This window comes from Magallana gigas, chromosome 1 (assembly GCF_963853765.1).
Source record: "Magallana gigas chromosome 1, xbMagGiga1.1, whole genome shotgun sequence".
Classification (NCBI taxonomy): domain Eukaryota; kingdom Metazoa; phylum Mollusca; class Bivalvia; order Ostreida; family Ostreidae; genus Magallana; species Magallana gigas.
Window position 1 is genome coordinate 52,093,842 of NC_088853.1, and position 15,238 is coordinate 52,109,079.

General features: G+C 31.5%; 1 protein-coding gene across 2 annotated transcripts in view; it reads right to left on the bottom strand.

Annotated features, from left to right (window-relative positions):
- The window catches only part of LOC117687253 (scavenger receptor class F member 1-like), a 56,640-nt gene that overhangs the window by 36,694 nt on the left and 4,708 nt on the right, over nucleotides 1–15,238 (bottom strand). The window lies entirely within an intron of this gene.

Genomic DNA, 15,238 nt, shown 5'->3' on the forward strand with positions numbered 1-15,238 from the left:
TGATAAACAAAGTTAATTAATAATTATCCCAACGTTAATTATTGCTTTTAAAATCAGGCAGACCCGTTTTTGTCTGCCTTAATTTAAGGTCTGCCTAAAGGTTATTCTAAAATACTTGATGTCAACATAATCTGTATAACATATATGTATATATATATATATATATATATATATATATATATATATATATATATATATATATATATATATATATATATATATATATATATATATACCTGACTTATGCATTTGGTAGACCGATTGTATTATTTTATCTTTATTAGGGAGACCAGTAGATTAGGGAGACATATTTTGGTCTCCGTATTATTTTGACCTTGTCTAAAATGTAATTGGCTTATCTTTAAATGAATGAACGGTGTGTCTTTGCCTAAAATGCATCAATGTGTCTATTATTTGACATCCAATAGTTGCCTTTTGTCTATATATTTTCGTAAAAAGGAATTCAATCTGCCTCCATCGTATAATTAGCAATGACTATTTTTCTGCATTTAGGAGACCAACGAAAACTTGCAATATTGCAAAAAATCTAACATATATAATTTGTTTAGCCTTTAATTATTCTAAATGAACTTGTTTTCAAAATACTTTTTCACTTTTCATGTATAAAGCCTAACTAGAAAAAAAGTCGTTAATTTCTTGACCATGTTTGAACATTTGGCAAGTGCTCTCCGCCATTTGTTCCGAGTACTCTCGGAACGTCTCGGGTTAAAACAATGGACCTTTTAACGCCAGCGTGTTGCCTTTTAGGAATCAAAGCCATTTTATGGTAAGTACTTTTGATAATCCTACTACAATTGAACAAAGTAATGTTTTTATGAAGTTTTTTTTTTTAAATATTCAAATAAAATAGGGCGATAATGTGTGCAACTTGACTATTTTACACCAAATGTTGATTAATCTTCGAGGACATTCGAAACGAAGTTAACAATAAAAGCATGATTTTCATTTCCACTGTACGTTTGATGTAATATGTAATTCAAGGATTTATCAGTACCTTCTCCAGAGCAAAAGTCGTCCCCATTCCCAATTGGAAATAAGTTCACTTCAGCAGCTGTCCAAATTATGATCCCAATTAGTATAGCAGTATTTTTCCCCAACTGGTAAATAGTTCTTATGTTTATTTCTTATCAAAAAATACTTCGTAAAATAACCAGAATGTCCATAAATGTTCAGTATTAACAAATGATTAAACCCACTTAGCAAAACTGCAGTCATAAAAGTTTCCAAACACGCTGTAAACATCGCCAACTCTTAATCCGATTTTCCTCTGTTTTTCTAAAACATCGTTATTTTGTGGTATACAGTACAGTACTGTAAATGGTACATGGTTTTTTTTTTTACACACACTAGACTGATATAAAAGTAAAAGGTAAATGTTATGAAATATTTCAAACAGAAAAATACATTCTCAATTTAAAAGGGGATGTTGATAAATTCTTAATAATGTAATACTTTTATGACCAGTGTTGAAGGTGTTTATTTCAGGGAAAAAGACTTGTTCTAATAACTAAATATAGGAATATTATACATATATCTATATTGTGAAGTTAATTAGATTCTATTCAATTAAAGTCTAGCTCTTTGATTTTCCATTATGATAATAAATTCAGAAATCATGATGTATGCAACATATGATTTCTCCCAACTGCATGAAATTGTCGATTCAATTTTCCCAATTCCAAAAAAATTGGCATTTTCAAAATAAAAAAAGGCTGAAAAATCCCTGTAATTATATAGCTAGTTTATTGAAAATGGACAGAAAAGTTAACCGAAGAATGTCGCTTTATGTAAATAGATCGACATAAAGAATTTTCTATATTACAGTTATATGTACCAGTAATATTGTTTTAAATTAATTATGTACGTAATGTAGATATATGTACATTTACCCCTTGTTACCTAAATGAATTAAAAGCAAATTAAGATCAGTTGCTCTTTTTCACTTGTATAGTGGAAAGATAGCCGACTATTCTATGTACGAATTGACTTATTATAGGTAAGATAGTCAGGCCTCCATGTTTACAACCGGGATGCTCACCCCACATTTACAATTGTGACCCACATTTACAAATGTGACATCATAGTATCACTCTCGTTTGGCTTTTCGGATATTATCAGGTTTGTAAAATTTTTGGCTTTTGATGATTAATAATAATGTAAACAATGTGTCTGCAGATTCCCGTTGGGCTGAGTGTGATCTGTTGACCAGGCAAAACATGTATGTCTTGATTACACAGCGTTGTGCACAATGTGCTCTCAAGAACATTCAATCCAGAAGCATGACCAATGTAGCAACACTTTTAAAACTACTTTTTGATACTTGTATTAATTTTAATGTTTATGCGCACCCGGGGCGCCCTTCCCCCTGTAATTGTTGATTTATTAGAATAACATGACATGTTTCATACATGATAGCATTAGAAATGGTCGATGGTTGTAAATATTTTGTTGTTTACCAATTTAATGTATGTTCTCACTAGAACATGCACATATGATATATGGTAGACTATTATCACATTCAACTCTCTCTCTCTCTCTCTCTCTCTCTCTCTCTCTCTCTCTCTCTCTCTCTCTCTCTCTCTACAGCAGCGATTCATCTTATGACCTTTAAAAATCATGCACCTGCACTCTTGCGAGTATACAAAATGTTGTAAAATGTTCGTACTATATATTGTTCGTGCATTGCACTGCGATAATTTGGATCGCATTCAGTCGTGTCTGAATAGTGTGCATGTCCACAATTTTTAAGGAGACTTGATGCAAGTACTAAAACGCATGCAACAAATGCGAGACCTCATGCAATATATGAGAGAGCTCGTGCGAATCTAAAACATTCCGATCGCAAAGAGTTGTAAAGTGCTCGTACGCCAATTGTGAATGGGGCTTAATGTAGATGTTTATGAATCCAAAAGTTTTCTTTGCATATAAACAATGCTTTCACACAGGTGCTTGTGGTTTTAATGTAGGTTTTGGAGTTATTAGCACAACCAGTCATGTCAGTGGAGATTTTCTCCTGCAGGAGAAACATTAAAAGGACAGGATGGGGAGGAGAGACTGAAGACAAGCACAGAAAACAAAATATTTATCTATAAATATAATGGAAAAGAACTTTGGTAATACGATTTATACATATTTACATGAAGCTGGAGGTATGTAGCTCCTGATGTAAAAAAAAAAATTGAAGCAACGTTTATCCAAATTTTTTTTTCAAACCAGGAGATACAGACCTGCAGCTAAATGTAATATTTTAACATTTATGTATGGCAGTAATGTTTCTAGAAATAACTATAAACAATTCTAATTAAGTCAAGCAAAAATACCAGTAATTATATGCTTCTTATTTAAGGTTTGATTTCTTTTTATGTACACTGTAGTATTGATGCTGTCAGGAGTGAACAACCATACATGTATCTGCCAGTTTGTAAATGATGGCAAGGACGATGCAAACTCCACCATAAACTCAGAGTGTTTAATGGAAGGGAATACCTATGATTGTTTGCTAAGAGAGACATTGTGGTTGGGGAAGAGATACTTCATGTATATGACTATGGTTGTGATGGGAAAAGCTTGCGGTGGCGCAGCAAGGTAGGAAAATGGTTGGATTAATTATACACAAAAAATAATTATTAAGAGAGAGTTTAGTGATTTACAATCAGGCTTTGGATATCTTGTTATCTGGCTTTGGTTTTGTTTTTGCATTTTTTCGTACATTGATTTGTTTTAAACTAATCTAAAAAATAGGTTTTTCTCAAGAATTTAAAAAGTATCAGAATAGATAATTTATATGTTTTTATTGAAAAACAAGCCTAAAACTTCTGTTAGTGTTGCTAAATAGGTTAAAAATCGTGATCAATTAATCAGCAGAATTGGTTGTCTCTTGCCATCTGATGATCGGTCAATAATCGAATCGGTAACAAATTATATTAAATTCAATAATATGGGGCACTAAATTTTATGCTATGTATAATCTAAAATATATAAGTGCTATTTTCACTTCCTTTTAAAAGCTTATAAGACTTTTGCTGTATTTTTATTAGGTAGAATGTTGCACATCTTTTGAGATTGATGAAAACCCCCAGCTCACAACAGTTTTCATTTCATTCAATACAGATTAGAAAACAAAATGATAGGTATAATATTAATGTAATAAACCCAGACTGAGTATAGTTGATTATAAAATCTAAAATCGATTATGATAAATCGACAACCTTTTCAACTGATCATTGATTGAAATTCAATCATCGTGACAACACTAGCCCCTGTTCATGTACATGTTTTTACCGGTACTAGTTTTGATTGATTTCAGAAAAGGCTGTGATCCTTTTGATTTTGGTAATGGTTTTGTTAGGTTTTATTTCACTTTATTTTGTTTATAGTTGTTTGATTTTCTTTCAATTTTAACATTATATACGGTTCTTGTGCTGACCTGAATAGATTTATTTTGTTTTCATTATCAAGCACTATTAAATTAAAAGCTTGAAAGAGGTGTCCAGTTGTGCAGTGGACAATGCACCTGCTTATCACCACTGCGACCCAAGTTTAATCCCCATGATCGACAGTTGTTGTATATGATAGGGTACATTGGTCGCCTGCTTGGACACGTGGGTTTTCTCCAGTCACCCCAACTTCTTCCCACATCATGACCCACTCGCGCTAACATCCATGCCAACAAAAAGCTATTGATATAAGTCAGTGTGCATTGTGAACCCTCACTAATGTGGAGGGTCTCCTTTGCAGAACAAAATTGTTTTTTGTTAGATAAATTACAAAATCTGTTTCTGTAGTAGATATGTATATTTTGCAAATTGTTTACAGAATGTACTTCTTGAAAAATATACATTTACATAGAATTATCAGATTTGGTAGGTTAGTTAATTTAAGCATCAATCTGAATTGGAATTCATTTTTCACTGAATATTGGTACAGTCTTGTTTTTGTACCATGGCTGAAAAGTTTGATTTAGTCAGTGGTCTGTTGTCAGATTTATAAAAAAGAAACATCAATTACCAAATGTGGTAAACTAATAATTGATGAATGTTTATGAAAGAAAATTTCATAATTTATAATATTGTTTTAATTTCTTTCAGTTCCCTCTGATGTGGATTCTGACCCATTTAGTGTATCAAACTACTCGCCAAGTTCTGATTCTGAATCAGATGAAAATAAGAAGGTTTTGGGTAATGTTATTATTTAAAGAATAATTTTGCATCTGCAGTCCATTTTCACTTTGCAAAAAATACCTGAAAGAACAAGAGGCTGAGAGCCCAGTCATTTTAATTCAGACTAAAGTAAATCCATTTATATTAACTAGATATACTTTGAAATGTAGTTGTGTATAACAATCTACATGTTGATCTGGTCTCCCTAATGCTGTGATAATGCATTAGATTTACATGATATGAGTGGAATGTACTGGATGTAATATATTTGTAACAGTTATATTTATTTTGTTTAATCATTAGGAATAAAATTTGCAATGATTTAAAAAAGTAAACATAGAAGCTTGTATTTACAATACAATATATTGGTATTTTTACAGAGTCCACCCCAAATTCATTGAGAGCTAGCCGCAACACAATGGAAAAACAGGGCATCTTGACCCTCAGAGAAAACAGTGAGCATTTTGAAGCAGGTAAATGAATTAAATTCAATGTTGCAATGTTATTATGTTTTTAAGCAAGAAACATTAATACAGTCAGTTGGGTAGCTAGACCTGAAACGAAGTGCATGCTTAAAATGGCAGGGGGTGTGGGGGCCACCATGAGGCCCCCAGTGGGTCCAGGACAAAGCCCAGGGGGCGAAAGCCCCTGGAAGCTCATGGATTCTGACGATTTTTAACACCAAAAATTAAAGCAGAAATTGAAAGGAATGCTTACTATTTAAGCCTATTTTTAGGCAGTTAAAATTGTTTTGGCTATAGTTTAGGCATAAAATAAAATCACAAAACTTATTAAAAGTTAAAAGAAGAATTTTTTTTTGACATTTGCCTTTGACCCACTCAAAGCTTTTATTCTTAAGTTCATTTTCACATAGTTTATGGTAATGAATATCTCAATAAAGCTGTGATATTCTATCGGGGAAATTTAAAATGTGTAAAACTAAGTTCAACTGCAAAATAAATAGTTGCCTTTTTAGGTACATGCATTGTGTACTGTTTCTTTAATATGGTACTTTAAGACCATATTGTGTGGCTATATTTGGTGCTTAATACATCTTTGTTTAGCATTGATTTCGGATAAAGTAGGACCGAGTGACGGAAACGGGCTGATGGAATAACTAAGTATGGACCTTAATACTTGAATTCTTTTTTTATATTTTTTTTTCTTTATTTATTTTTTTACTGATTTTTCCCCCAAATGATGTGCATGCTCAGGCATATAAGCATACATGGTAGCTACGCCACTGGCAGTGTACAATTTACTACTCAAGTCTAAGATTGCTCGTGATCTTGGGGCTTGGTCTCCCTAATGCTGTGATAATGCATTTGATTTCCATAATATGAGTGGAATGTAATGGATGTAATATATTTGTTATACTTATAAGTACATGTATAAGTCATTAGGAATAAGTTTTGCAAAGAGATAAAGAAGTAAACTTAGAAGCATGTATTTATGATACAATATATTGGTACTTTTTTACAGAGCCCACCCCAGTTTCATTGAGATCTAGCTGCAACACAATGGAAAAACAGGACAGCTTGACCCTAAGGTAAAGCAGTGAGCGGAGGTTGACAATGGTTTTCGAGGGGTGTCAATTTCAATAGATACCCTCCCAAACAGGCACTATTCATTTTATTTTACTTATTTCTAAAGAAAATTTTACTGCTTTTATTTAGAAATGAAGTAAATTCTACGACAAACCATACGCTCATAATTTAAGCGCATGTAACAGTTCGTTGTGTTACCAATTGCCAAGTGTGTTGCTAACGCTGAGGGTAATAGAACGGATTACCAACTGCGTCTAAACCAATCAGATTTCAGTATTTAACATTTAACATGAAAGTATAATAAAATTGTTTGTCTGGTCTCCCTAATGCTGTGATAATGCATTAGATTTCCATGATATTAGTGGAATGTAATGGATGTAATATATTTGTTATATTTATTTTTATTAATCATTAGGAATAAACTTAGCAATGATATAAAGAAGTAAACTTAGAGACTTGAAATTGCAATACAATATATTGGTACTTTTTACAGAGTCCACCCCAAATTCATTGAGATCTAGCCGCAACACAATGGGAAAACGGGACATCTTGACCCACAGAGAAAACACTGAGTATTTTGAACAAGGTAAATGAATTAAACTAAATGTTGCAATGTTATTATGTGATCCTGGGGCTTAGTCTCCTTAATGCTGGGATAATGTATTTGATTTCCATGATATGAGTGGAATGGAATGGATGTACCGGTAATATATTTGTAATATTTATTTTAATTAGTCATAAGGAATAAAATTTGCAATGATTTAAAAAGTAAATGTTGAAGCTTGTATTTACAATACAATATATTAGTACTTTTATACAGAGTCCACCACAGATTTATTGAGAGCCAGCCGCATCGCAATGGAAAAACAGGACATCTTGAACCTCAGAGAAAACAGTGAGCATTTTGAACAAAGTAAATGAATTAGAATCAAAGTTGCAACGTTATTATGTATAACAATTAACATGTTTGTCTGGTCTCCCTAATGCTGTGATAATGCATTTGATTTCCATGATATGAGTGGAATGTAATGGATGATAAATTCTCCTATATGTAATAATATTCCTAAATATAAATACAATGTGTTAGAGTAAAATCCCAAGAGATCCGAATATCAACATGGTGTGTAATTTTGAAGCGAGCAAAAAAGTGTTGATTCCTTCAATAATATGAATTAAATATTTAGATGAAAAGTATTTACAGCCTCAGAATGGTTTGTTATGAATAATTTGACTGTTATTTTCAATACAACTTCATTATTTTTCTCAAAAATCGATTCGGAGCGATTCTGCAATTTTCTGCTACATTACGGGTACATGGGAGGCATTCCTGTCAGATTATTATAACTAAGCAGAGTGTAGTGAAATTAATAGCATTATTGTAGGCTTAAAGCTTGGTTCTGTAATTGTAAACAATACGGTGCGTCGATGTAGTGAATGTCCGATATCATATGCAATGTCAACCCGTGCACGCACGGGTCAAAGTCTAGTAAGAATAATTAATTTTGAATTGTAAAAGAAAGTAATCATTTTAAGATTGATAAAGCCACAAAAGGGGCAACTGTTTCTTTAAAAGATTTCTTGTTTTAAACTTTATTTATGCAATAACGATTCTTTGATCTTTTGCAGTTCCATACCATTGTTTTCCCTCTCTCAGTTCCTGTGATGAAAGAAGTCAACTTGATAGGTTTGTTTCAATCTATTTTGTGAATGTTTTTCTTGTTTGATAATAGGATAGTCATACATATGTAGCTGCAACAATGTAGCCCTCTCCGATTTTTTATAACTGATGTTTACTCCCCCCCCCCCTCCCCCCCCAAAAAAAAACAAAAAAAAAAAAACAGGAGAGGGCTACATTATTGCAGCTAGGTGTTAGGCTTCTGGCTTTTGAATGACAATGTATAGATGGAGTTATTTCCTTATGACTTGTGACAGAGGCTGTAGTGCACAATTCCATTTGACTTTCAAGAAATGTTCAGAAAGTAATGAAAATGTAAAGTGTTTAATAACATTTGCTGAGTACCACTTTCAATACTGTAAAAGGGATTATTTACATGTAAGGGAAAATTTACACTTAAGCTTAAAACTGGGTAAAATACCCCCACATTTGCATATGGGCAGTGCTTTAGTGTGGTAAATCACTGTGTATGTATTTCTTTTTCTTTTTTCTTCATTAAATAATTTTTGTATTTGTATACATTTTTGAAATTTTATCTAAAAGGGTGAGTGTCGGAGTTACATGTGCACAATCCTAAAGGTCCAAGTACAGCACCTGAATCACATGTGACTGAAGAAGATTTGATGTCCAAACCCTGCGAGAGTGGAAATGCAAATGCATCGGATGTTACACCACAAGGTGATCAGTCTTTTTTTTTATTTGTGTGAATCTGTGTGTGGTAGTGGTGGGGGGGGGGGGGGGGGGGGTAATAGAAATCATATTATTGAAATGATAAAAACTTTTCTCAATAATTTTCTTTCTTTCTTTAAGATGACAATGGTACATTGATTTGCATCGTTTAATAATTAAAACCCATCCATAATGTTTGCTCTTTTCATTACGTTTTATGCATGCCTGTCCTTAGTATTTGCAAAGTAAGATATTCATGATATTGTTATTAATTACAGAGTGCTTCTTTGAGATCGAAGATGATAATGGAACTAAAGTTCTTGCAAGCCCAGTTGCAGCCAAGAAGACTAAAAGCAGCTCAGGTGATATATCTTTGTTGCTTGGTCTATCTATCCACAATTTGATGAATTAGCAATTTTTAGGTCACCTGAGTTTATTGCAATCCGTTTTCGTCCGTTATCGTGCATCGTGCCTTAACAATTTTACATTTTTAACTTCTTCTTAAAAACTACAGGGCTGATTATTACCATTTTTCATGTGAGGCATCTCTATGGTGAGAGGAATCTAAATTGTAAAATTCATGGCTCTACTACCCCCGGGGCGCCACATGTGGGGCCAAATTTGCAAAAAAAGAGCCAAATTTTAAAAAATATTCTTCTCTATTCCAACACATGTTAGGAAAAAACTGGTTGCATAGTTATAATGTCCATGAAGCCCTCTACATAAATTGTGAAATTCATGGCCCCTGGGTCAGGGGTTCAGGCTCTAGAATGGGGCCAGTATGGCCATATAGTATATATGTATTTAATCTTAGAAAATCTTCTTCTCTACCCCATATATATTTGTTAAAACTAAATGCATGATTATGATGTCCATATTGTGAAATTCATGACCCCTGGGTCAGTGGTTCAGGCTCTAGGGTGGGGCCAATATGGCCATATAGTAAAAATGTATTAAATCTTAGAAAATCTTCTTTTCAACTCCCATATAAATATATATATATATATATATATATATATATCTGGTTATAAAGTCCATGAAGCCCTCTACCAAAATTGTGAAATTTATGACCCCCGGGTCAGGGGTTCAGGCTCTAGGGTGGGGCCAATATGGCCATATAGTAAAATGTTTTAAATCTTAAAAAATCTTCTTCTTTACTCCCACACATGTGGGCAAAAAACTGAATACATGGTTACGATGTCCACTAACTCCTCTACCTTAAATTGTAAAATTCATGGCCCCTGGGTCAGGGGTTCAGGACATGAGGGGGGAGGCAATATAGTGTTAATGCATATAATGTTATAACATTTTCTTCTCTATTCTCACACATCTGTATAAAAAACTGACCTATAATTATGTTTACCAGGAAGTCCTCTACTGAAATTTTAATTTTCATGTCCCCTGGAGTATGGGTTTTAACTCTAGGGCAGGGCCAAAATGGATGTATAGGTGTTATTGCATATAATGTTAAAAAATTATCCTTTTTACTCCCACACACCTGAAAGGAAACTGAATTCATGATTTTGTAGACCCGATCTTTTAAGTTTTTTGCCAAAATTGTAGGTTTCACAGTTCTTTTTGAAAGATTTCAGGCAGGGAGGTGGCCGTCATTACTAATTTATAATTTTTCTACTCCAGAATAAAACCTAATTAATTAAATGCATATATGAGACTCCTCGACAAGTTTGTGTATGGGTTATATGCTACTCAGGTGACCGTTACAGGAATAGAAACAAATTTCTCATGGAGATTTATAATGTGAAATGTTTACATCTTTTCACCATTCGGAACCCACTTGAAATACCTCATACAATTTTTCAATTATGTCATCCAGGCTATTTCATGGCCGATGCAATGCAAAATCCCTATAGGCTTTCTATTTTGGGTTGTGTATTGAAGCCTAAAGCGGTAGAGGGGGCATTTCAAAACAGATAATCTTGACATATAAGTGGATGAATGTAGTTCGAGCATGAATGTATTTATGAAAATCAAAATATTCAGCAAGAAGTAGTGGAAGCAAAAACCATACAGAGTATGGTATGCCTTGAATCTATACATAGGTATTATCCTTTTTACATGAATATGTAACAATATAATAATTCTGATTGTTCATATTATTTTTAAAATCTTTTCAAGGTAAAAGAGAAATCCAGGAGTTTTTGGAAAAACATGAAATGTATTCATTGGAACGGCTTGATGAGAGGACCAAATTTTTGAAGATTAGATCTAAAATCTTCAGCGAGAGAAAAACAACAAGACTTAGGACATTTAAAAAATTAAATGAAATGAAATCAATGAAAAAGCAAACATGAATCTCATCATTTTACATATAATGTAACTGTAATGTAACAACAAGACGTAGGGCATGTATGATAATTTATTTTTAGCTCACCGAGACGAAGTTCGGGGGAACTTATGCTATACTGCTGGCGTTGGCGTCCGGACCTGGTAAAAGTTTTTGTTGCAGGTCCTTTATCTTAGTTATTTCTTGTCCTATCTTCACCAAACTTGCATGGATGATGCATCTGGACCTTTTTATGAACTTGAAAAACTTGGATGCTGAATCTGGGCAATGAATTTTAGATGCTGGAGGTTAAGGCTTTTGGAACAGGTTAAAGTTTTTGGTGCAGGTGGCCTTTGATAGCAATTTCTAAATTACTACTGATCCAAACTTGCATGGATGATGCATCTTAAGATACTGATGCACCTGAAAGGCTTGTATGCTGAATCTTAGCCATAGGTTTCGGATGCTGGATGAGGTTATGTTTTTTGGAACAGGTCATATATTAAATTTATTTAGTACTATTTCAAACTTGCATAGTTGATTTAACTATAATATAAATGGATTGCAAAGGTAGCTTCAGATGCAGAGCCTGATCTTCATAATCAAGGATGCTAAAAATATATCTTAGTAATGACTGGTCCTAACTTAACCAAACTTGAATTGATGATGCGTCTTATGATACTGATGCATCTGGCAGGCTTGAATGCCGAATCTGAGTCATAGGTTTTGGATGCTGGATGAGGTTTAGTTATTTTGGAACAGGTCACATGATTTATAGACAATAGCTTGCATAGTTAATTTAACTATAATATAAATGAATCATAGAGGTTGCTTCAGTTTCAGATCCTGATCTCTATTATCAAGGATGTTTAAAAAGAATATCCTACCTCACTCTAACCTGATTGATAGATGTGTTTGTTGTTAAATGATATAACATGATTCATATGATATAGTATTGTCAGATTTGATACACTATTGTTTTATATGATACAATGTTATATCATATATTATATTATAAAAAGTTAGTAGGATATTGTATCAATATTTTTGTGCATTATGATATGATATTGTATCATTATATTGTAATGTAAAGTATTTTTTATTATGATGCAATGTTGTATAAAATGATAATGTATTATATACTATTTTATCACATGCTATTGTTTCATATTATATTGCCATATTTAATATGGTATAATATGATACAATATTGTATTGTAATATATAATATCTTATCACATGATATGATATTGTATAAAATGATATTGGTTTATATAATATATTATTTTATCACATGAAATAGTATTATTTGATATTGGAATATATAATATTGTAACATATGATACGATTTTGTATAAAGTGATATTGTATTATATAATATATTACTGTATCACATGATATTGTATCATATGATTTGATACAATGTTGAATCAAGTTATATTGTATCTTATGATACAATATCATATTATGTATCAAATATGATATAATATCATACAATATCATACTTAAGTATACAATATAATATAATGTGTTACAAAATTGTGATGTATTATGTGATATGACATTGTATCATATATTATGATATTGTATTATGTGATCAAATGCAATAATGTATTTAACATGACACTATGTCATATCATATGTTACAATATCATATTGCATCATTATTTATTACAGTATTTTATTTTTATTATTATATGTGTGTATCTTATATTAATATATGAAATGAACATATGATTATTATCCAATTTTTTAACATATGATATAGTAATATGATACTGTTTCGAAACAGTATCCATAGATATCCAAGATCATTAACTATGATTTTCAGGTAATATGATAAGGGTGGTCTCATAAAGGTGATGCTTTATAAAGGTGATGCCTCGTCTCGGTGCTTTGTAATCTGTGATTACCTTTGTTTCTTATAAGGCAAGAAAGTGGCCCCTAAACGTGATATGTATTGCAGACGACATCCTAATGTCTTTATGTTTGAAAATTTTGAATTTTTTTAGCTGCATAATCCTGTTCGTCCTTTAATATTTTTTTTTGCCATGCATTTGATCAGTCATTTTTGCTCCCAGAGTAACTTTTAAACTTTGTCAATTTCTTACATGTGTACTTATTATCAATGTTATTCATTAACATTTATTAATGAATGGTTCATTCAATACGTGATCTTTGATCACCTTTTTTTATTGTTATATATGAATTATGAAGAATATTAAGTAAATCAATTTTAAAAGCTTTATTTTCTTGAAATGTATGAAATTTGAAATATGAAGGTTGAAAATAGATTATGAATATTTTGATTTCATAAATTTACAGATCCTTACATACATGATTTTGTTGCACAGAAACAAATGAAACTGTTGTAATTGAACTGCAAGTTCACCAAAATAATGGACATGTTATGTACACTGAATTTTGAATGGAAATGATTGCTCTATTAATAAATTTGAAATGATTAATTGTTTAAACTTTCAAAATTGAACTAATGTTTACACCCTGGTCCATAAATTATAAATGAAATCTATTTGAAATTAGTTTTGATGATTAGTAAAGTTTGTTCATGAACTTGAAATGTTTTTTTTTTTTTTCATTTATTTATTAAATATGTAAAATTCTAAAACACATTAGGATACATGTAGAATGGATTGAATTGAGAAGATAATCTTCAGTAGGGACGCAAATTTAAAATGCTACATATTTTCCCCATTTTCGCAAATTTCGTGACATGCGAAAAAAAACCGGACAGTGAAAATTAAAGGGCTTGCAAATCACGAATGTTATGGTTAAAAAAAAAGAATGGTCTACCTAAACCCTAATTAAGTAATATTAATAAAAATGTATTATCGGTATCCCATAGCCGCATAAGACAGTAGCAAAATATTAGAGGGACAATATAGTATATTTTTAAGGGCTAATAGTAATGAAAAATTAAAACAGATGTGAGATTATTGCCATTCCACAGACCTCTAAATGACCATCTATGAATATTAAAAGTCCACACCATCAACTATGTGAGATATTAACAAAGCTTACATATACATGCACATGTACACAGTGACCTTGCATTATATCTTAATTCTATGTTGCGTGGCGATAAAAAATAATAGAGCACTTGCAAATCATGAAAATTATGGGAAAAAAGAATGGTCTACTTAAGCCATAAAAAATATATATGAAAATATATGCACGGTCTCCTTAAGCCTTATGAGAGAGTAACAAAATATAAAGGAGACCATTTTTGCTGTATTTTTTTAAGGACAAGATATATTGAAAAATTAAAACACATGTAAAGTTATTTGAATCTTGAAGACCTCTAAATGACTATTTGCAATAAAAAATATGCACATATAAAAATTTTGTATATTGTCTCCCTAAACTACATTTTAGGGTATGGTCTCCTCAATGCCTAAATCAGATTTATATATATATATATATATATATATATATATATATATATATATATATATATATATATATATATATATATATATATATATATATAAATTGAAATTCCAGGCGAAAATCAATTTAAATGAGCTAAAATTTAGTAACATGCCATTTAAATGAGTCTTTTACAGCTAATATTTGTATAATAATAGCTAATAAGTGTCTTACATATTTTATGCATGTTACAAATAAGTGCAAGATAATTATATATGACTCTGGATACATTGCAATCTCTGTTAACTGTGATAGTCAACACGCATTATTGATGTATGTTATCTAATTTATTTCGATATATATCTCATATAGAATATTCCATCTTTTAAAAGAATGTTGCAATTTCAGTTTGCAATTAATCATTAAGTTAAAAATATATTGGACTAGTATTGTTAACATTTTACATGTTTACCACATTCTGCATTCCTGAGTT